Source organism: Pogona vitticeps, chromosome 7 (assembly GCF_051106095.1).
Source record: "Pogona vitticeps strain Pit_001003342236 chromosome 7, PviZW2.1, whole genome shotgun sequence".
Classification (NCBI taxonomy): Eukaryota; Metazoa; Chordata; class Lepidosauria; order Squamata; family Agamidae; genus Pogona; species Pogona vitticeps.
In genome coordinates, this window is record NC_135789.1 from 27,996,111 (window position 1) to 28,018,598 (window position 22,488).

At 41.2% G+C, this 22,488-nt stretch overlaps 1 long non-coding RNA gene across 1 annotated transcript in view; it reads left to right on the plus strand.

Moving 5' to 3' along the window:
• Positions 1-9,187: 9,187 nt before the first annotated feature.
• The window catches only part of LOC140701747 (uncharacterized), a 35,532-nt gene continuing 22,231 nt past the window's right edge, over positions 9,188-22,488 (plus strand). The window contains exon 1 of the long non-coding RNA XR_013538070.1: positions 9,188-22,466. This is a non-coding gene — a long non-coding RNA (uncharacterized LOC140701747). The remainder of the gene's footprint in view (positions 22,467-22,488) is intronic.

The window sequence follows — 22,488 nt, forward strand, 5'->3', positions numbered from 1 at the left end:
TAAAGAGGAACCCTCTGCTCAGATAGATTTATTGTATATAAGAAGCCATGGCCTTTAGTTTGTAAAACCTGAAGGGGACTTGTCTGGAGGTCATTCGTCGACAATTTCGTCAGAATCGACTTGACAGCACAGAAGAATAAGTGAAATGACTGGTCCGGCTCAAGTTGTGACCACTTAAAGTGTGCTCTTTTTGCTTGCTGGGAGCGATGTATGAGATTTGAGCAAGTCCATAATACTGTATGTAGCTCACGGGATTGTATTTTGCCATGATGGGGGGAAGAGACAATACGAGTGGACCCCTGCTCCATGTTGTAGTGAATTGAATGTCATCATTTAGCAGTGTTTCCCAGAGGCCGAGGAAGTGACCAGTTCTCAAATATTGTGTAAGTTATCGGTAATACAGGTCAAACACCCGGAAACGCTTATCCTACACTTAAGAACAAGTATAGGATTGTTTTTCCTTTTTAGGTAGCAAGAACATGAAGTTTAAATTATCATGTCAGCTGGGCACATAATTACTAAAATAATCCTTTGAAAAAATGTCTCTCCTAGGAGCTTATACCTGCACGCAAGATCCTCTTAATATGCTTTAGAGGCTTCTCCCAACAACTTAGTTCTCACCTTTTAAGAGAGTTACAAAAGGACCTTGCCATTTCTCCACATTGCTTGGTCTCGAGAGAGCTACTGCTTTGTAAGTGTATATTAGTTTTAACAGCTCAGTTTTGCTGTTTTTGCTCTTAATTCCCACCTTGCATTGCTGGTTCCACCCCTTTGTGTGCATGCAACAAATCTAAAACTTTCTTCAAAAAATTTATTTTACACTGTCTGGTCTGCTGGAAGCGTGACAACGGTGCATGCATAGGATAGTGGATGATGGAACTGGAGCCTTTGAGTAACTTACTTATACGGATGGGAAAAAACATGCAGAAAGATTGGGATAGGTTGGTTGTACCGCTGGGGTAGGAAATGTGGTTCCTGATTTGCAAGGATCCAGTTCACACCAGGGATCTGAAAGTTGCTTTTTTGGGACTACAGCATCTACAGTCTTCTAGCAAGGTGCAGGATTGTGGGAGTTGTTGTCTGAAAATAAGCCCTCAACCTCTTATTTGGATCTGATGGGAGGGCTCTGTCTCTCCCTAGTCCTCTGCCGGAGGGTAGAGGAAGACCGAAAGATGTGGCAGAAATTAAGGAAACAGCAAACCATGGTGGTTTCCCGTTTTTTGGGCTCTGATGATCTTCATCTCCCATAAACGCATCTCCCGAAGGAGTGGATTCATGGAGCTGTGGGGAAAATGGCCAACACGTGGTCATCCCTTTAGATACCTTGCCAGGTATCCTTTTATCAACCTGTCCTCGTGTTCTGGCCTGGAAAATCGATACACAAATTTTGAGATGGGTCCTTTTAAAAGAGAAAAGCGGAATAAAAATATTTTTTTAAAAAATGAATAAAGTTCTGAAACTCATTCAGGGAATATCTGGGGAGGTGGGAAATGTCGTGGAATGCATCCACAAAGGTTTGCGCCGAAACACAGCCATTAAGTCTTGATGGTGTCACAAAGTTTATTTTATTTTTCTGGTGGGCTTCCCACCGGCTGAAAATTGCCATCAGGGACAAGCAGCGGACTGACACGCCAATCCTGATTCTGACTCCTCCTTGGTCAGAACAATGGGTGGCTCTGCCATTTAAAAATAAAATAAAATAAACACTTTTTGGATGCCCTGGGTATGGCCTGGCCAAACCCAAACTCGATCCCCCTGTTGGGGGAACCTTTTTTTTTTTTTGAAGGCCCGCGAGGCCTCTTGGGGACAAAAAAAAGAGTCAGACCCCACCCATTGGTGTCTCTTAAAATATATATATTATTAATCTTTCTGGGAGGGGACAGGGTGGATGCGTTTTCTAGTCTTGTGATGAAAATGAGGTGAGGGCAGAGTGATTTCGTGTTAACACACATACATAATGGAAAAGTTTCATAACAGGAGGGCTTTAATGGGTTGGGAACCTCCCTTTCTCAACCCTTGAGGGGACGCTGTGGAGAGCCTGAGACCCAAAATGGCGGCCGTAGGTGAAGGAGAGCGAACGTGGGGGCCTTGTTTTCCTCAGGCTGTGATAGCAAGGCTGTGTGTGTGTGTGTGTCAGGAAAGCAAATGGTGTGTGACTTAAATGGTTATTCTTTATTTATTTATTTATTGCTGCTTATTGTGAACATTTCTACCTCAGAGGGGGAAGAGAGGCCGAACCCTTGAGTCTTTTTGAAAAGACTTTTGCCTTTTCCTGAGGGAAGCCCCCTCCCTTTTTAAAGCATGAAAGTGAGGGGGGGAAGAAAATTTTAAAAAAGAAAATGAATAAGGAAATTAATAAATAAACCGCTGTGGGGAGAAAAAGATAGGACAATTGGGGTGCAGGGGGAACTGAGGGGGAGGGAAATGTTGAAGGAGCAAAATGGGGGGAGGGAGAAATTTTCTCTGGGGGGGAAACAGACAAAGGGCTTGCCATTATTTACAATATTTTTTTTTCTTGAGAGCCTCCACCAAAAGCACTCTGCAATGGGGGCGCACAAAGAGGCCATGGCAGTTTGTGGAGAAAAGGCGGGAAATCCCTCCTTTCCTGGCTCCTCTTCTCTCCCATCATCCTGACAAAATTGTTCCCGCTCTTACATCCTTGTTACATGTTATCAAGTCACTTCCAACTTTGGGCGAGCTTACTAAGGTTTTTTAAGTCTGTGAAGTGTTGAGTGGTTTATCCATTTCACCATCCTGTTCCGTGAGTTTCTATTACATTGATATTTTCTTTTATTTGAAAATTCAATTTATATTCTGCCCTGTTAGTGTGATGCATTGTTATGGGAGCTTGACAACAAAATAGAATATATACTAATAAACAATGAATAAACAAAAAAATTAAAACAATTGAGGTCTTATATACTGCCCTATTAGTTTGATGCACTTGTCTTGGTGGTTTACCACAAAATAGAACATATCCTAGTAAACAAAGGATAAACAATAAAAAATTTAAACAATTGATATATTACCCTGTCTTTCTCTCAAGGCAGCATACAAAAATATTTAAAATCCACAATCCTTGGATACCAATCCCTTAAAATGTATAATGACCAAATTTGCAATATTTATTACTGTAAGTTATAAATCAGATTTTAAAAGATTTAAGGTAATTATTCATGTATAATGGGGAATTTAGCAATATTTATACAGTACATTGAAATGGCAGGACCTCTCCTGTTAAATGTTCCAGCCTACAGGGAAGTGGGTTTCTTTTAGTATTCGGTTGTGTTTGCTTTTTGTTTTTGCTAAGGGGAAATACTTTTTTGTAGAGGACCGTGATCATGGAGTTTGGAAATTTTACTGTTTTGGACTACACCTTCCATGGTTCCCCAGGTGTCATTGCCAGTCAACGTGCTTATAAGGGGATGCTGAGAGTGGTAGTCAAAAGAGAGAACTTGGCCAAGCTTTGCTTGCCTGTGAAGGAAATGCCCCCAAAGAAGGGAACAAGGAGGACTGAGAGGGCAAGAGAAGTGAATTGAATTTAGAGTGTACCTGTTAAAAGAAAGAAAAAAGACAGGACACCTTTAATAATTGTTAGAAGTGGGGAATTTAAGCAGGTGTGGCTTGAAATGCTTATGGAGGTCCTTAACCAATTCAGGACTTGGAAGGTAGCTAATTGTTTGATTGATTGGGATGCTTTTCCTCACTTAAGGAGCAGCCCTTTCAGCTACAGAAGAAGCCTTTGGAGCAACGACCACCCACTGGAGGGGGGAGAGGAGAAGTCTCAGGTATGACTTATTTATTGAAAATTATTTTGGCTCCACCTTTCTCCTTTAAAAGGGCCTAAGGCGAAGCACACCAGGAGAAAACAGTACAGTATTTAAAAGCTAGAAATGGTAAGTATACACACATTGCAAAAGGGTCAAGCAAATACCACATTCAAACAGTAAACAGGCACAAGAATCCATTAAAAGCCGGTCTCGGACAGCCAACCGCTCAGGGAAAGCTTGCCGGAAGATAAAGGTCTTTTTTGTGTGTGTTATGGGTGTTTTGTTCCTGGCTGCCAGCATTCCTGTCCCAGAGTACAATTGGCAATAAGTCCTAGAAGGAAAAATTAAGATTTTGGTTGGTGAGGGGGCTGTAAAGTCTGGGCTCTTATCTCCATCTCTTCCCGGCTGATACTGCTACAGCACCAAAGGTATTTGTATGCGTCCTGCCCTTGCACAATATGATCTGACCCCAAAGCCAGGAATAAGGGGAGAGAACTAGGTGTTGCTGGCTGGTGCTTGTGGGCTTTGGAACCGGGTAGGAAGCAGAATGCCACTGAGGTTGCTTTTGTTGTACACCTACACATGCATACACATTAGTCGTTGCTGTACAAGGGACTATCCCATGATATCACAGGGACCAGGTTTTATCCTGAAGTCTCAGGCAGTGGGAAGTTACTCACTTTGCAACCAAGATTCAAACCACAAAATTCCTCTTTTTTGCATTTATAGTAGTCATTAGACCAGTCACTAGTGTGGCTGAATGAACAACAGAAGGCAGGGCATTTCAGCTACTGTTTAGCTTGTCATGTTTGCCCCTGCTGAGATCCCATCTTCCATTAAAGGTGCAGGAGCCCTGCTTTCTTTTCCTTGTGCCACCTGAGGAGTCACTGTATTCCTCAGCACTGTCTTATGTAGCAATATTGGGATGTCAAGGTGAGATTAGTCAATGCATTTAACTGCATGTTTGCAGAGGGTGATCTCTGTGTAGAGAAGCCGGTGCCCTGAGGCCATGTTTGTATGGGGAGGAGATCTTTTTAAACACACAGAAGTGGAGGTCTGCCAGAGCACCTAGTGAAGGAAACGGTTGCAACCAACCCAATGTTGTAAAAAAGTGAGATGAAGATAAAAGTTGTGGATGCTGGGGGGGGCAAAAGGTTGCTTCAGTGTTAATGTGTAATTTTCTAGACAAGAACTTGAAAGCTACACAGAGAAGGAGACAGTGTGCAGAGAATTACAGTTATTTCTAGAGTGGCCGTGAAAAAAGACAACAGGGCTCATGTACCTTTAATAGGTGTATGGAAGAAAGAATTTCAGCAGTTGTAATCAGCATCACACGTTCCACAGCTGCTGAAATTTCCTCTTCCATGCGGCCCTGAAATGTTCTGTTTTCCATGTTGCCAGACTAGTGGACTGGTCTAATGGCTACAATAAATGCAAAAGGGGACATTCTGTAGTGTGAAGGGAGCAATGGCTTTCCTGAGAGACAGTGTGTACAAGAAGAGGCCCAGTGCCTTTGTGGTGCTGGCCATGGAACATTGGCAGTTTAAAAAAATCCCACACTTTTGCCATAATGAATTATTTGCGGAAACTGGGTGGGAATGCAATTTTGGCACATGGACATGGCTCTGTTCTCTCCTTCAGTCTGTCTCCTGGAATGAAGACCTTGGGCAGGACATTTACTGTGGGAGCAAGCAGGAAAACTAGGAAGGGACTATGTTTACATTCAGTTTGACCAAAGGGCACCATATTGTTATGCTTTGGGGTTCTTAGTATTATTGGGGAATTGCACCATAATTAAGTGACTCTATGAACTGATGGTCAGTTTTGCCTCTGTCCTGTTAACCTCATTGGTCATCAGTTGCTGCTACCTGCTGTTGTGTCCTCTGCAGCTGGAAAGTCTTATCTTGATCTGCCCATAGCATAGGAGAGTTATGTTTTCCTAGTATATCTTTAAGCCAAAAAGCAAACACTAGCATGGCTCTTAAATCAGTGCAGGATAGCACACTGCAGAATATGAGAGCAGGAAATGGGGCTGAAAGAAAGAGGCAAGAGGGTGATGTTCGAAGGCCTTGAGCATGGAAACAGGGACATTAGAAGCATGTCCCTCCAAAACACTGGAGACGGTGATAGGAGTATTGGTTCTCTATTTTGGCAGAGGTAATTCCCTCTGTAACAGAGGCTTAGGGATAAAAACAGTCCTCTGTACCTACCAAAATCCCTGGCCATTCCCCCCTCTGGGATTATTTTTCTACCAACCTATTTTCTTTTTTAACCCAGTATCTTAGAGGCCTGTTGTCAAGCAGAAAGATAGGGAATCAATAATGAAAAGTGATTAAATAGAAACTACATTGGCTACATTTAGTACCCACTCAAACTGATACAACTTAGGTTATGATGATTTTGTCCTATTGATTTCAACAGCAGCCAACATATTCTGGACCCAACTCAGATTTTCTCACCATATTTGTTTTTGGCTGCTTCTGCTGAAACCAGAGGGCAAATGTTGTGAAACACCTGCTTCTGGCTACACAGCTGACATTTTTAAAATCAGGATAGGAAAATTAATGTGGCGTTCCTTTACCCTTGGGACGGACAGAACTTGAGGTATATAAAACATAAATGTCGGCGAAAGTAAAAACATGTTTTTCTCCATTCCAGTTGACAGTACATCCGGTGGGTTGTATAAACTGGTTCTTGTCAAGTTTCTGTTGTAGGAATTCAGCTAATACTGAAAGAGCTGGATATCTGTCAGTAGATGGCAATATAGCACAAGCTATACAAAGCCATATCAGAGCCAGTTTTCTTGGGCAGTTGTTCTGCGCTGTAGCACAACACTCTGCCTATTCTCAGTCCAAAATGCTTTGTAGAAAATTTTTACGAAGTTCACTTCCTAAAATCTAGCCCAAAGCCTAGTAAGCTTCCTTTTTTATATACCTAGAGTAGTGCTTTGGCACTAAGAGGAGCAGTATACATATAAATTGAAGGAAGGAAGGAATTAGTATTACAAGCCCCTTCCCCAGCAGTCAATCTTGTACCAGAATCCTGCCTGAATAAAAAAGAACTTTCACCTTTCCTCTGTCTAAATCCAGGTAGGTAGATTCTGGATAGCAGGACAATATTTATTATAGGAGGAGAACAGTGGCTGACCTTCCACACGGTCAAAACATTATATGTTTCCGAATTCTATATGCTGTAATGTTGTATCCACACCAGTAACTGTTACATACCTGATGGAGAAGGAGGGAAGGTCCAAGTCATCCATACAGTCATTTAAAAAAAATCAGAGCAATCATTTGAGGAAAAGGACTGTAATGCTTATTAACTGAAAAAACATGGAAACCACTGGACTGATTAAGTGATTCCCAACACGTACCACTGGTGGGACTCAGAAGCGATATAGGTGAGATGCACAGCTTTTGTAACATGGGCAATGAATTTGCTCTCCCTCAGTTCCTCGATCTCCATGTCCTTCCTCAAGTGCGTTGTTTCTTACCTGGAACAGATTCGGCCTCTCTGACGTGCTAAGTAATAATCTGGATACTCAGTGTTTTTCTCTAAATCCCTTATTCCCCTGTTCACTAACTTTTCACAAATGACAAATACAATAGCATCCCTATAAAAGGGATATACACATATATACACAATTTTCAGAAATAAATGGGTGCTTGATGTTTCTTGGGGAGAATGACTGGTGGAATGCAAGAGGCAAAAAGTTCAAGTCCACTCCAAAGTTCCCTCCAACCCTATATCCTTTGGCCATATATAAAAATTATGGAATATATATGTGCCTTTCTTTTCCCAGATGCTCTCTCAAACAAAACACTTCTATCCATGCTTTTTTTAAAAAAAAGTATCCTGATGCTCCTGAAGTGCTAGAAGAATAAATTTAAAGGCATCTCTATTTGCTCTGTGTCCTCCCAGCCTATTTATATCTAAGACATAGGCCAGGGTCTACAAACATTTGCATCATTTTTTTGACACTGACAAAAACTCCACTTGCAAGGAAACTACTGATGCTCTAAAGACGTAATACATCACCAAAACCTTTTCCCCCTTTGGGATATGACATGTACAAATTTGATTTATATTTGTCAGCTCAAGAAGTAAGAAATCTACCAATTTCATGTTGCTTTCAGAAAGGAGGAGAAAGAATCGGAAGCATGTCAGTTGTTGAGTTCTAAGTTTCTATTGTGGTTCAGAGCCAAGCAACAAATTGAGTGAACAGTTCTGCCTTCCAGTGTTCTTAAGTACAGATGTGTGGAAGATGACTGAGAAGTGAAGTGCATTTATTGTTTATCTCTCTAGTCATGTGATCCCTTTATTGGACTCCCCCATACAGCAATTGTTATGTGCTATCAAGTCACTTCCAAATAATAGCAACCCTTTAAATGAGCAATCTCTGATATGTCTTGTCCTCAACAGCCCTGCTCAGCTCTGGTGAACTCAAGCCTATGGCTTCCTTTAGTGGGTCAATCCATTTAGCATTTACTCTTCCTCTTTTCATGCTACCATTATCCTTTCCCAGTACAGTATTATAGTCTTTTCCCAATAATCTTTCCTTCTTGTATAGCTAGGGACATAGTGGCGCTGTGGGCTAAACCGCAGAAGCCTGTGCTGCAGGGTCAGAAGACCAGCAGTCGTAAGTTCGAATCCACGCAACAGAGTGAGTGCCTGTCGCTTGTCCCAGCTCCCGCCAACCTAGCGGTTCGAAAGCATGCGAATGCAAGTAGATCCCTCGGTGGGAAGGTAACACCATTCCGTGTCTAAGTCGCACTGGCCATGTGACCACGGAAGATTGTCTTCGGACAAAACGCTGGCTCTATGGCTTGGAAATGGGGATGAGCACCGCCCCCTAGAGTCGAACATGACTGGACAAAAATTGTCAAGGGGAACCTTTACCTTTACCTTGTATAGCTAGCAACAGTATACAGTAGGACCCCTGTTTAGGACCTCGGCATTTGGCGGAACGCCTCCTCCCACCAAGGTCTATCTGGATCACCCACGCGAGTCAGGTGAGGCTGAGGAGCCTGACGCCGAGAGAGGCCCGGAAGGAGAAGACACGAAACCGGGCCTTCTCGGCGGTGGCTCCTTGCCTCTGGAACAATCTCCCTGTGGTGATTCGTGTGGCCCCCATGCTGGACACCTTTAAAACCCAATTAAAAACATGGCTGTTTATTCAGGCCTTCCCTCCAGCCAACTCTTGATTTTTTCTTACTTTTCCTTTTTATTTTTACTGCTGTTCTTGTTTGATTATTATGTATTTGTCTATTTTTTATTATTTGATTTTATATTTGGAAGCCGCCTAGAGTGGTCCGGTGGGCCAGATAGGCGGGGTATAAATTAAATAAATAAATAAATAAATAAATAAATAAATAAATAAATAAATAAATAAATAAATAAATAAATAAATATCCCTGGTGGAACTGTTCCACAATCTACCATGAATGCATGAAACTGCAAATACTAGCTAACCCTATTACACAACATAATAGGAGCCAAAACAACAGCCACAAGGAGCAGGACAAAGGCCACAAGCCCCACCTCTTTGTATGCTGTATATAGAGCTACGGCAAACTACAGATAACTGAAACCGCAGATACCGATCCTGTGGATACAGGGGTCCTACTGTCTCTTTAAAACACCTCCAAAAACCATGCTTTTGTCTATGTGAGATTGCCTGTGTCCTTGTCTGTCTTACTGTGTTCATATTTGCTCTGGCCAATTAATCACCTCATGTCCAACCTTCTGTCAAGATGCCTCTACATATTTGGGCTAGTTCTCTGATGGCAGATGTGCTGTCTGCCACTGGGACCATATTAAAAGCCTTGCTGACCTGGAAAAATGCACCAGAGCTTCCACTGTACTTCATGCCAAAAAGGAGTCACAGAGCACAATGGAGAATTGCCACAAATAGGAACGCTAAAAAGGTGCATTCCTAGAAGTTTGAGATAGAATGTTGAAAGTATGCCATGGCAAAGAAGGGAAAGCAATCTCCCCAACCCAAGCATAGTGATGGGGCAGATGTAATAGCTTAAAAAAAATTGGAAGGCATGCTATACATTCAGCATAACAAGCAGCTTGATTCAAGCGGTCCAGGAATATCTGGATTTACCTGATGGCTGGCAAAACACAGGTAGGGATTCAATTTTTAGAGAGGAAAGATGGCTTCCTTTAGGGTGGCTTTATGTCCCTTTACCTATTAAAAAGACTTCCCCTCCACAGTTGATTATGTCTTGCTCATAATTGCTTAATTAACCAATTCAAAATGAATATTGCAGTAGCTTAGTAGAAGGGGTATTTAATGTTCTTAAGATGAAAATAACAATTTCTGTTCATTAAGTGGTCCAAGCAAACATTTGTCTCTGCTTAGAAAAGCATTTTAAATCATGTTCTGACTCATAGCTAGTACTTCTCCCCAAGTGCTGGCAAAATTTTCATAATTTTCCTTTTAGATAGAAATATGGCCAACTTACAACTCTTTGGCTAAGGGAACACTGCACAATTAAGTTTTCACGCGTGAGGTCTGATAGGTTGTGGAGAGTCCCAAGGCACCTTTATTACATACGTCTTTCAATTATAATTCTTAATGTGGGGCTCAGAGGCAAAGAACCATATTAGTCTGCATTCCTTGAGAAAAGTAGTAGTGTTGCAAAGGTAGTAAGGATAAATGAATGCTTCTTTATATAAATGGAATGCTTGAAGGTAGCAGGAAAAGAGGAAGACCAAATAGGGATTGACTCCCTAAAGGAAGCCAAAGGCTTGAGTCTGCAAGAGCTGAGCAGAGCTGTTGGGGAGAGGACGTTTTAGAGAATGCTCATTCATAGGGTCAATGTATGTTGGTGACACATAAAAACAGCAGCAACAACAATGTAAATGGAGACCTAATGCCACCACTGTCCTTAACACCACCGCTGCTACTATTACACCAGAAAACAAAAGACTCTGTCAAGTTTGGAGGACAGAGGATGTATTACAGGTTCCCCTCCTTTTAATCCATCCCTTGTCCTCCAAATTTGAGGGGACCTTTTGCACATCCTAGTAATCGTAATAATGTCATTATGTCTTCATTTAGGTAGAGAAGTGTCAATTTCCCTCTTTTATTCCATCGTCTGTATAATAAATAGCCCAGGATGTGTGCTCATTACCACATCCTTTACACGGGCTTCCAGGCAAGTATCCCTCTGTCTCCTTCTGCAACAGTGCTCCCACCCCCAGCACAACCTGTGTGTCTGAAGGATGCTCTATCTACCTGTAATTACTGTTCTATCATTTTCTTGGCACAGAAACATCTGGTCTCCCCAGCAATCCTGCACTTTCCCCTTATAGCCACTATTTCTCTCAAGACTTTCATGGATCACAATGACCTTCTCTTTTCTGTTAACACCTCATGCATCTCTCCTAGTGCACAGCTGTTTCCTTTGCATTCCCATCTCTTGTCATCCCCCTCGACATTGCCTTCATCAGTATCATCCCTGCATTCAAAATTTTCACTCATCTGCTTATCAAATCTAGTAAGGGCATGACAGCTCTGAATCTAATAAGACAATGCTCTAGTTCTTGTCCTGTCCCCAATATTTTTGAACACATCTTTCATCTTCCATCTGATGTCCATGTTCTTTGGAATCAAGATTTTAAAAGTTAATTTTTATAGGATTGTGTCTGGACGGTGTTTTGCTCTCTTGTTGGCGCTATTTCAATTTTCTTGTGATTTCCCATCCCTTTTTATCATTATCTTGGTGTGAATTGGAGAGTGGAGGAGGAATCCTTTCACAATCACTTTGTTCTTTTTATTGGTTATCTTCTACTGGTGTTTGTTTTTTTAAAAACATTTTTTTTTATCCTGCTTTGCTTTTGAAACCATCAAAATGTCTTACAACAAAATATAAAATCCATAAAACAAAACAACACATTTTAAAACAATGCATCCATCATAACAATTAAACTGCAGCAATTTGAAAACACCAAAAAGCAGCAGTTGCAAACAATCTAAAACAACTTTTATAAAATAACAGAACAAATAACTGCACATAGCGGCTCCTGCATTAAAATCCACCTGATATAGATTCAAAGTACTTGGTAACTGTTTAAAGAAGAAGGAAAATCATCTGGCTGAAATCCCGTAATAAGACACAACTAGAGTAGGCCAATTGAATCAGTGGGAGTTTGCTGTGTCAATCCCTCTGTAAGTTCTTTTGATTCAGTGGGCCTTCTCTACGTAGTTGCAGCTTGCTACTGGATCTCAGCCACTGTGGCTTTGAAGAGTTCAGTGACTGATATTTATAGTGGAAAAAGACTTGTAGTAAAAGAAGCTCCATAAGGGGAAAATGTCTTGGACTTGCCTAGATTGCATGAAATTTCTCCCCAGCCCGCCTTGTAACAGTGAGTTCCAGATGGCAATTCTGTATTGTGGGAAGACACAATTGGTAGGAGGTCTCTGCTCTTGTTAAGGCTTGTTCATCTCCTTGTCTTTTGCTGCAGAAATTACACAGACAGTAGCTCATGAAAATACACCAGAGATCATGCCGTATAGAAATTGGATGAATAAAGATTGGGAAGTTGTGTGATAATACATAAACTAAGTTGATTAGGAATGAGCTACCTGAGGTCAAGGGAAACAAGAACATATCCCTTTCCCTCGGTTTTCATTTTTCTCCTTTTTACAGCAAATCTCCAGGAGGGAGGGGGGAAACAGAAGGGGCGAACACAATATAAGTGACTTGTTTTGCTTTAAATCCCTACAATTCAGGTTTGTATTATTCTGCATTCTATACATGGACAAGATATCTCATAAAAACCAGACTTTTCTCAGCTTTGTTCTCATCTTGTGTTCATAAATACTGCCTTTTTGTTCATTTGTAAATTGTTTCTACTTATAATCATCATCCCTATAGTTTTTTTTTAAAGAATTGACACCTAGCCTAAAACACCAGTTTCAGACTCCTTGCATTTAGACAAATTCAGGAAGGTAACCCCATCTAACCCAGACTGAATCATTGTTCTGTGGTCTGTCCTTCAATTGACTATTGGCACCTTTGTCTTATCTAGATGAAGCTGACACTTATTTGCCCTTACTCAGTCCATTACTGACAGGAGACAATGGTTCAGAAAGAGAACAATTCCCTTGGATTTATAGGAAAAGGTGGTGTAAAGTATGACATTGCCAAGTATCCTCCTGACACCAAACCTCCCAAAACTAAATGATGTTTCCTGGCAGTTTAATGGCACGTGCCAAATAGCACCAAGAACAAGACAGAACCCAGAGGGGCATGGGATCACACATGAAGCTCCCCAGATTCTCACTTTGCTTTTCCATAGGAGACAGGAGAACACCATAAAGCACTGTCTCTGAGTCTCATTCCAGATTGATGACCTGGAAAGAAATTATGATTGATAATATTGAAAGTTGCTAAGAAATCCAGCAGAGCCAAGGGAAACACACCCCACCCACCTAGTCCCTTGCACAGATTATCACTGCTCCATAAACTGAAGCCAGTTTCATAGGATGTGAAAGGACCCTTCGCCTCCAGAAATGACTGGAGCTGAGAAAACACCATTCAGCCCAACACCTTGCCCAAGGGTGGAATAATGCAGATTGCTCAGAAATTACCCAGTATAGTTGGATTCACAGGAGGTTCTCCTTAACCACCTACTGATTCAGCGGAACCATGTCTTATTACAAAGTTGTTCATCATTGCCTTTACCCCAAATTTTACATTTTAAAAGCACACTACATCCCTTTAAAAAGAGCAATAACAATCAAAACCCAACATATAATATTTTTTTATTTAATTGAAAATGCTTATACCCCACCTTTCTCTTCATGAGGACTCAATAAGGTACTAATAACAGAAGAATATTTTTAAAACTCTTGAAAAGAAATCTTTAACCCCCCCCCCCCCCACAAAGAGTGTCTGTAGGGAGGAGACAATCCTTGCTGGAATCCTAACTTTCTAATATATAGGGACAGAGGCAATATATGGTGGCATGCACCATGTGTGTCGATTACACTGACATACTACTCTGCAGCTTCTTACCCAGCGCTAAAATTCTTGGATGAAACTGCACATACTTCATGGGAGAAAGGATTCCACAGAGGGGCCATCACTGAGAAGGCCCTGTCCCAGGACGTGTCTGTCTATTATTTCAGAGAAGGGGTTTAAAAGCATAGGATTGCACTGATTGCAATTTTCATGCAGTTTTGTGTGGATGCAGAGAGCATCGCAAGTAACCTTGTTTTAAAGACCAAAATGTGCACTTTAAAATGGACTCAGAAGCAGGTAGCCATATTAGGTGGTAAAGTATTTGTGCAGTGAAATGGTGGGCAAAGCCCCTGGTATTTCTGGATCATAAACTGCAGCATTTCTTAATGTCTAGGGGGCCACACTTTGCCCACTCTTGGTGTCATTTTAGAATAGTCAGGTCTATTAGTCTGTGCTTTTGCCTAATATACTGGTGTAATGTGTGCCAGTCACTTGCCCTCCGTAACATTCTAGCTGTTGCCCTTTGCTCTAGTAGACGTTTCTGGACTATCTTTAAAATCAGTTCAGCTCAAAGCACATTATAGTAATGTAGTTTAATGTTCTTGTTTCAATTAGACATATTTCCAGGTTAAGTGTGGAGGGAGCTGCAGCATAAGGGATCTTCCTAATCAAAAGACACAGAGAGAAAAGTTACTGCCCTCCTCATCTTATGATGTAGAAAGCCCAATATGACACCAGTTTTTAAAACTGTTATTATATACTGCACGTTTAGACATGCATACTCAGAAGTAAGCCCCACTGAACTCAATGGGGCTTACTTCTGAGTATGCATGTCTAAACATGCATTTCAAGTGTTTAGGGCTGCAGCCTTAAACTCTTGTCATTATCTAAAGCAATTTTGTATTTCACCTTCCTTGGAATGACTTTGTAAAAGTTTTGACACCTGGAGTGGATGATAAGGGAATTATTATTTATATGTTGCTGTGTTGAGGGGTGCCAAAAGGAGGAGAATGTTTTGGGTAGGAAGAGAAAAGAGGATTAATGAATCATGCAATAATTTTTCAGATGAAGTGGGAGGGAGAAGATTCACATCACCCCTACATACATCATGTTTTCACCCCCTTATTTGAGGATAGTATCACATTTAGGAAGAAATAGCTTTGGTGTTTTTCTACACATATACTTCTCTATATAAGGAGCACATATTTATATATAAATAGGGCTGTAAAAATTGTAGATTAAGGAATCTATTCATCCAAAAAAGAGTTATGGGCCTGTCATGCTGCATAATGGCTGCCTGATTCAGAGAGAAAAATGCTTCTTATGATGACATACCAGGTGCCACACGGCTAGGACTTGAGCAAGGTTTTAATTCATTTCCTGCCTTTTCCAAAAGCATCTTGTGGAGTCAGATTAAAAGCAGAGTGTAGCAACAGGATGGGGGGGATCAATACCAGAATGTTGGGGATCCCTCCTGATCTTTCTTCATCTCAATTCCTATGTTTGTACTAATGTGAATTCCTTTGACAATTTCCAGATCAAAACCTTGTTATCTTATTTATATGTTGTGGTTAAGTGCCAGGAAATCACCTCCAACATATGATGACCCTATGAATGTCCCGTCCTCAACAGCCCTGCTCAGCCCCTGTCAACCTGAGACCTTAGGTGCCTTGATGGAGTCAGTTCATCTCATATTTGGTCTTCCTCTTTTCCTGTTGCCTTCAACCTTTCCTGACATTTTTGTCCTTTCCAGATAATCCGATCATCTCGTGATATGTCCAAAGTAGGACAGCCTCTGTTTCAAAATGTTTGCCTCCAGTTAGAGTTCAGACTTGATTTAATCCAGGACCCACTTTTTCATTTTTTTTGGCAGTCCAGGGTATCCACAAATTTTCCTCCAGCACCAAATTTCAAACAAATAAATTCTTTTCCAGTCAATTTTCTTTACTGTCTAACTTTCGCATTCATACATGGTGATTGGAGATACAAGACAGTGAGTGACCTTGGCCTTTGTCTCCAGTGATACATCCTTATACTGTTATTTGTGTACAAAGGTATACTGTGAGATGCTTGTAATAATAAATTAACCACAGTAAATTATATTTCAGTATATTTTTCTTTCTTAAAATCTTTTTTAAAAGTAGTTTAAAATCCTTACTATAATTGAGAGTGGGTTTTTGAGCCCTTCTCCATTAACTGTGTAGTATTTTTGGTCCTCCATGAAATACTATTCCTGTTCTAATTTGATTGTGCAGAAACGTGCCTTGCCATCTCGTTAAGCTTGGGTAACAGGAGACTGGCATGCACGGGGAGAAAATGAAGGCGTGGATAGGATGTCCTGGGTCTGAGTGCAAATGGCCATAATTGTTCCATGTTGCGCCTGCCTGTTTAATATTTCCTTCTGCCCAAGGAGGAGAGGCTGGAGAAGGTAGATGCATGTGACGTGGCCCAGTTTATGCAGGTGTAGTTTGCCTTACCTCTAGCACGATTATTCTTTGCAAGCTATGCTTCTGAGAGTTCCTCCGGCCCATCACCCAGCTCTCGGAAGCATAGCAGGTTGCCTGCTTTTGAACAGAGGGCTGAACAGATAAGTCCCCTTTCCCCTTGGGAGACACAGACTGGAGTGCAGAAAGAGCCCAAGGGCAACAATGAGGTGATGGAATTCTGCTCCGAACCAGAGGTGTTGGCCATGTCCAAAGCCTCCCCTGAGCAAACAGCTCCCCTATCCCCTACATGCTTATAAGATTTTCTGCATCAGGAGCCATAATAATTTTGGTCAGATTTGGGTAACAATGTAGTTTTACTTGGTGAACAGGAGGGAGACACTTGGTCTCTTTACTTTTTGTTTGTCTCTGGCAAGAAAATGTCCTGTCCATCTCTACTCTGGGCAGAAAGGGCCAAATAGGAGCACTGTGGTTTGTCTGATTGATTGATTGATCTCTTTTGGTTCATGATGGATAGTGTTGCCGTAAATTTTCTGTCTGTCGAATAGACACAGTTTTGTCACCAAGCGCTAGATATTTCCTTGGAAGCTTGTCTTTCAAAGTCTGCCCACCTGTTCAGCTGTTCTCTCATTTTTAAGCTTTTGTGACATTTAAATGACTTCTACAAACTTTTCTGTGTCTTCCAATGGTGCTTCCCCAAAGCATAGACACGTGCAGGATATTAACACACATGCACACATCATAGGCATCACAATTGTGTTTCAAAAGCATAAAGCAAAAATAACTGCATGAGTCAGTTTATGCATTTCAGAACATTAAAATCATAGTATAAAATTATTATAGCATTTAGCCTTCCCAGAATTCTTGGGCTATAGCAGCGCCTGGCTACATCCATATTTTTTTTTCTTAAAAAGTGGGGGGATATATAATCTTTCATCACTCTGCCTGGAGAAGTTATTTCTTCACCTTTGACTTGCAGATTTCACGACCTGGAAATAGCAAGCCCTTGTCACTCTTGATGGACGTTTTGCTTCCTGCTGAAAAGAAGCAATTAACTGTGCGAAGTAGAGTCAATCTGCTGCTGGTTGCTGAGTTTTAACACCAGCCAAATATCTCTGCATTTTCCCCAGTCTTGCAAAATCTTTCTCTCCTGGGAGAAAGCAACTTTTTTTGTTAACCATAAAAATAAAACCCTTCACTCCTGCAAACTTCAGATTTTTATATATATTTTTCACACGTGCATCCACGTTAGTGGCAATCAGTTACCAATTTCTTTCCCCTTGTGGTCCTGTGCTCTGTAATAACAGTTCTAAAAGCAAAGCTAGTGTGCCACATTTTGTGTGTGTGTGTGTGTGTGTGTGTGTGTGTGTGTGTGTGTGTGTGTGTGTGAGAGAGAGAGAGAGAGAGAGAGAGAGAGAGAGAGACTTCTGTAGCTACTTTAGGATAGCAGGGTGCGTGGGGAAGCAAGATTAGAATTACAGTATAATTATGGTCCAGCAAAATATTGTGGAAATGTTGATGCTAGCAAAGGAGAGGAAATTTCATTTCAACAAATGAAATCCAGCCAATGGAGCTATCCTTCTATTGCTGCACCATTTAGTAGAATCCCAAGGTACCCCAGCTTTACACTGTGCATGTTTGATGCATAAACATGAACTGCCCATGACAGTTCAGGTCTCCTACCTGGCATATCATTTTTGCCTACCTGGGAAATTATCACTCCCTTCTAGCAATATCCTGGAAAAGGCAGACTTCTCATGTTCCTTGGGCCAAGGGAAATTGCTGCTGCCCCCCCCCCCAGAAGAGGCCAGTTGCTTAACACTTTAACCTAATAAATAAATGCACACCCTAGTAAGAATATAGAGCTTTCCAGCCCTTCCCCTATTTCAGACCTGGGCAAAGTGCGGCCCGAGGGCCACATACGGCCCACAAGCAGCTCCTGTCTGGCCTGTGGTCAGTTTTGAACATCAAAACCATTTATACCTTTTTGTCTAAAATTGATCAGTTGCTTATCTTTAACATACCGCAAAAAAAAAACTCTTTAGTATTTGTGAAGATTAACAAGTTTAAAACAAAAAGAATCATAACATCACAGTTTCATTTTATTTTTTAAGTAAAGTTGGTTTGGCCCCCGAACACAGTTCAGATTTCTCATGTGGCCCCACTATAGAAATTAATTGCCCATCCCTGCCTTAGTTGTTCTCTTCTAAACCACAGATATAGAAAGCAGCACAAATGAGAGGAAGCCGGGAGTGATGAGCGAATGGAAATCTTTCCCTGTTGTCTGCCTCTGTTCTGGCACAATCAAGATCCTTTGGCCTCTTTCCACCTGCGGAAGGGATTAGACACTTCCTAACATCCTCATAGAAGGTCCGCTTTCCTATTTAGTCTGGAAATAGTTCATGGCAAGGAGCAGTTTCACTACAGTAATGCCAGATTAGAAATTAATAGAGTTTGCCACCCTATCTCTTCAAAACGTCTGGTAATTTGGGTTTTGCTTGGTTTTCATTCTTCCTTTCCCACACACCCCCTTCACCAGCTACTTTGTGCTGCTGGATTGTGAAGGCCAGGAAAAAAAATAGAAAGTATGTTTTGTGGCAGAGCCAGAAATGCTGTAGGTTGACAGTCTCCAGTGATGGGTGCAGCATTACTTTTTCATCTCTTGTAAGTGACAACAATGGACAAAGAACAAGGGAAAATTACACCATTTAAAAAAAGTTAACTCTGAAAAAGTTATGAAGCAAGGGTGAACATGGGGCCTTCCAGACATCTTTGGCTGCAACCCCTGCCGTCTCTTACCATAGCCGGTGCTGGCTGGAGTTGATGGGAGTTGTAGGCGAAACCTTCTGGAGGGCAAAAGGTTTTCTATTCATGATACACACAATGATTGGGTTTTGCATTCAGTTCTCCATTACTTGGAGAGAGAAATAATCAAAGCAAATTGATTCACTCTGTGCTGCTGAGGTAGTGCCCAGTGGGAATGCCTCTTCAAATACGGCACAGTTCAGTGGTAGATCTTATCTTCTGAATGTCCCAGGTCCAGTTCTTAGCATTGTCAGTTAAAATGCGCAACACTAAGCAGAAATAAGTCCTTCTGAACTCAGTGAGCCTTGCTCCCTATGTCAGTAAGGTTCATGTGTCAGGTCAAGAAAGACATCCTGCATCTGGAAGATAATGATTGACCACCACATGGAGATAGGACATAACGTTTGGGTTAAGGATCCAAACAGCTCCCCCATTAATTCTTACTACTATACACTTTGCCTTCTGATGAACCTGTCTGTGCCTTGTGCACCATCTAAAATTAATGTATAAACTAGCTAATACAAAAACTATAAGGTTTCTGCTTCCTTCTGCTCTCTGCCTTTTACAAGTGTGGTTCTAGGTAAGGAGGTATATCTAATAACTACATATGTTTAAAAACAGGGAAACAGCCATATTTTGCTTCGTTGCTTTGCTAGCTTTTGGATGTGTCTTGCAATCAGCTTTACACCATATGAGGTTAACACAAATATTTCTGTATAACTTTTCCTGTGCCTTGTCTTTCTGTCTGTTTCATTGATTGATTTATATCCTGCCTTTCTCCCAGAAACTATGACACAAGGTGATTTAGCAAATATAATTTAAAAGCAATATATTATATGGATATTGAAACACACCACTGTTAACTGTTTAAATACCTTTTCAAAAGTGCAAAACATATTATGAACAAAAGATGGAGCATTAATGTTTAGCAGTTAAGGAGGAACAGGGCGGCTATGGGGCACGCAGCTCTGTCTCCAACCACTACTGCCTCTCAGCATCTACTGCCTGGGGCTATTTCATCACACTGCCTAAAGATAGGGTCAGGCCTTTGATTAAGTTTCTAGGGTTGCAGCCTAGTATTGAGAGACACATCTTCCAAAGAGTACTGGATTGCTTGATCCATTCATCACCATTATAAGTAAGACCTTTCCCAACTGCTTTTGTCCTTGTCTAGAAGCTCTCTATGGGAAGTACTGTAGACTTTTGTGTCATAATGGAGATGGGTGGTGAGCTGCTTGCATCAATTACCTTCTAGCTCACTGTTTAAAGCACAGAAGACTGTCCCCCCCCACTTCTCCCTCCTCATTGCACATTTCTTGTGTATGATGTCTTAAATTTTAATTCCAAGCTTGAAGGCACAGGTCATCATACAATGTATTTATTGTCTAAGCTTGTTTAGGAGTCTTTTTGGCTAAAAGATAGGGTATAGATTCTTTAAAGAATTATACTACTTATCCCTGAAGATGCTGCTGTGCTACATCCCAGAAACTACTTGTCATGAAAAATGGAGTCTATCCCAATGAACCAACAGTCTAGATAGCCCAGTGGTTTATATATCTGGCTGCAGAGACAGAGGCTGAGAATTTGATTCCCCATTGCGCCTCCTTGACTGGGGCTGGACTCAGTGATCCACAGGGACCCTTCCAGCCCTGGAGTTCTAAGATTCTAAGATGATTATCTGCCACACACATCTTTTTGTCTCAAGTCCTAATTTCTATTCAGTCGCCATAGGTGTGTGTGTGTGGTCAATATTCTTGTGAAAACAGAATGGAGATGCAATGGCTGATCTTTAGAAACAACAACCCCAAAACTATGTGAGGGAGAATGGAATTTTAAATCTCTCTCCAGGCAGATTTCCCAAGCAGATTAAACCTAAAAGAGGCTATCAAGATGATTCTGCTTAGCCTATTTACCCTGATGAGAAAGAGAGAAACACAGACAGAAGTCCTGTCAATGCCGAGGCAAATTCAGTCTTCCAGAGGCTTGAAATGCATCTTTCATGCAGGTGATGGAAATACATTCTCACCAGCAACAGTTACACTGGCCACAAAAGCCTGAAAGAAATGAGATATGATAACACCACATACAGGGTCAATATAACACAAGTCCTCTTTTACACAGCATCCTTCGTTCTGAAGGCAAAAGGAAAGGAAGTTAAAGAGAATTGAAAAGCCTGTGTTCAAAAGTGGACAATACTGGAGTTTTCCTCTCAAGTATATAGTTTTTTACCCCTCTAACTCCAATTCAGTAGCAACAAGTTGATGTTTGGGCTTCTCCTGTAAGCAAAAAGAAGGGAAATACAGTAATATGAACTCAGCACTCTCCAGCCAACCTCCCCTAACTTAAAATTTAAATACTTTATATATTTATTTTATTATGCTTAAATCTCGTTTTGGAAGAAGAAAGAGAATACAGAAACAGACAAAGAAGCAAGGTTACAAAAGTGAAGTTTACATCACATTATAATAACTAGACAAAAAAGTCCTAGAATCTGGAGAAATCTGAATGTACAGTTATTTGAAAGATTACTAGATATTTAGGTATCCACATGTGTGGCCTGTGGCTGTATACTTTTTGCATGTCTTTTTGCCTTTATTCTTGTTTTCAAAATGTGAACTAAGCATAATAAAATAGTGGGTATGTTGCCACATGAATGACCATCTTGTGTGCTTGAACGTTGAAAGAATTGTAAGGTTATTATTTATGGATTGTGAGCCTTTGTCCTTTCATTCTCCCAGTCTCAGGCTCAAATCCTGTTGCTTAGCGTCCTAAGTTGCAATAGAGTAGTAGGCCATTGATTCAAATTTCCTGTTTTAGTGTTGAATGAGAAAGAGAAATATGGTTTATTTCTCCATACAATAAATCTTCTCTTACTTCTCCCAAATGTTAGAGCCTTTAAATTTGTTAACCAAGAGATGGGACTGGGCTGTCAGTTTCAGCAGTGCACCTGTACAATGGACACAATAGAAAATGTCTTTTTAAAAAGGGGTGCAATGTTTCAAGGTCAAGACATGACTGCCTGAATAGTAGAGGTCCATTCTCAGAAATGGGGCAAGTAGCTGTCCCAGGTTTTGGGGGCAAGCCACCCTGGTCACCGCAGCAGAAGCCTTCTGGAGAAGCTTGATGATCCAGAAGGTCAGGCAGAATGGTGGAGGAGTAAGCGCTACCCAAGCCCTGCGGCTCCAGCCTTTAGCAGAGGAAACGCAGAAGCAATTTCCAGCCTGCCTTTATGGTTTGTATGCAGCATAAATTCAACATGGTAATAAAAAGGAGTCTAAATCTTTACTGAATAATTCATTTTCATGCATAAGGAAGGAATAATGGCTTACATTATATCCCATCTCTCACTTAGCAAGTTCTTGAGATTGATTGGCTGCTGCGTCTCCAGAGTCCCGCCGGTCTTCAGTTCAGAGCTGTTGCCTGCCTGCTCTCATACTCAGCTGCAGTTTCCACCTGATAAATGTTCGGTGAGTGCTGTTATTAAGGAGA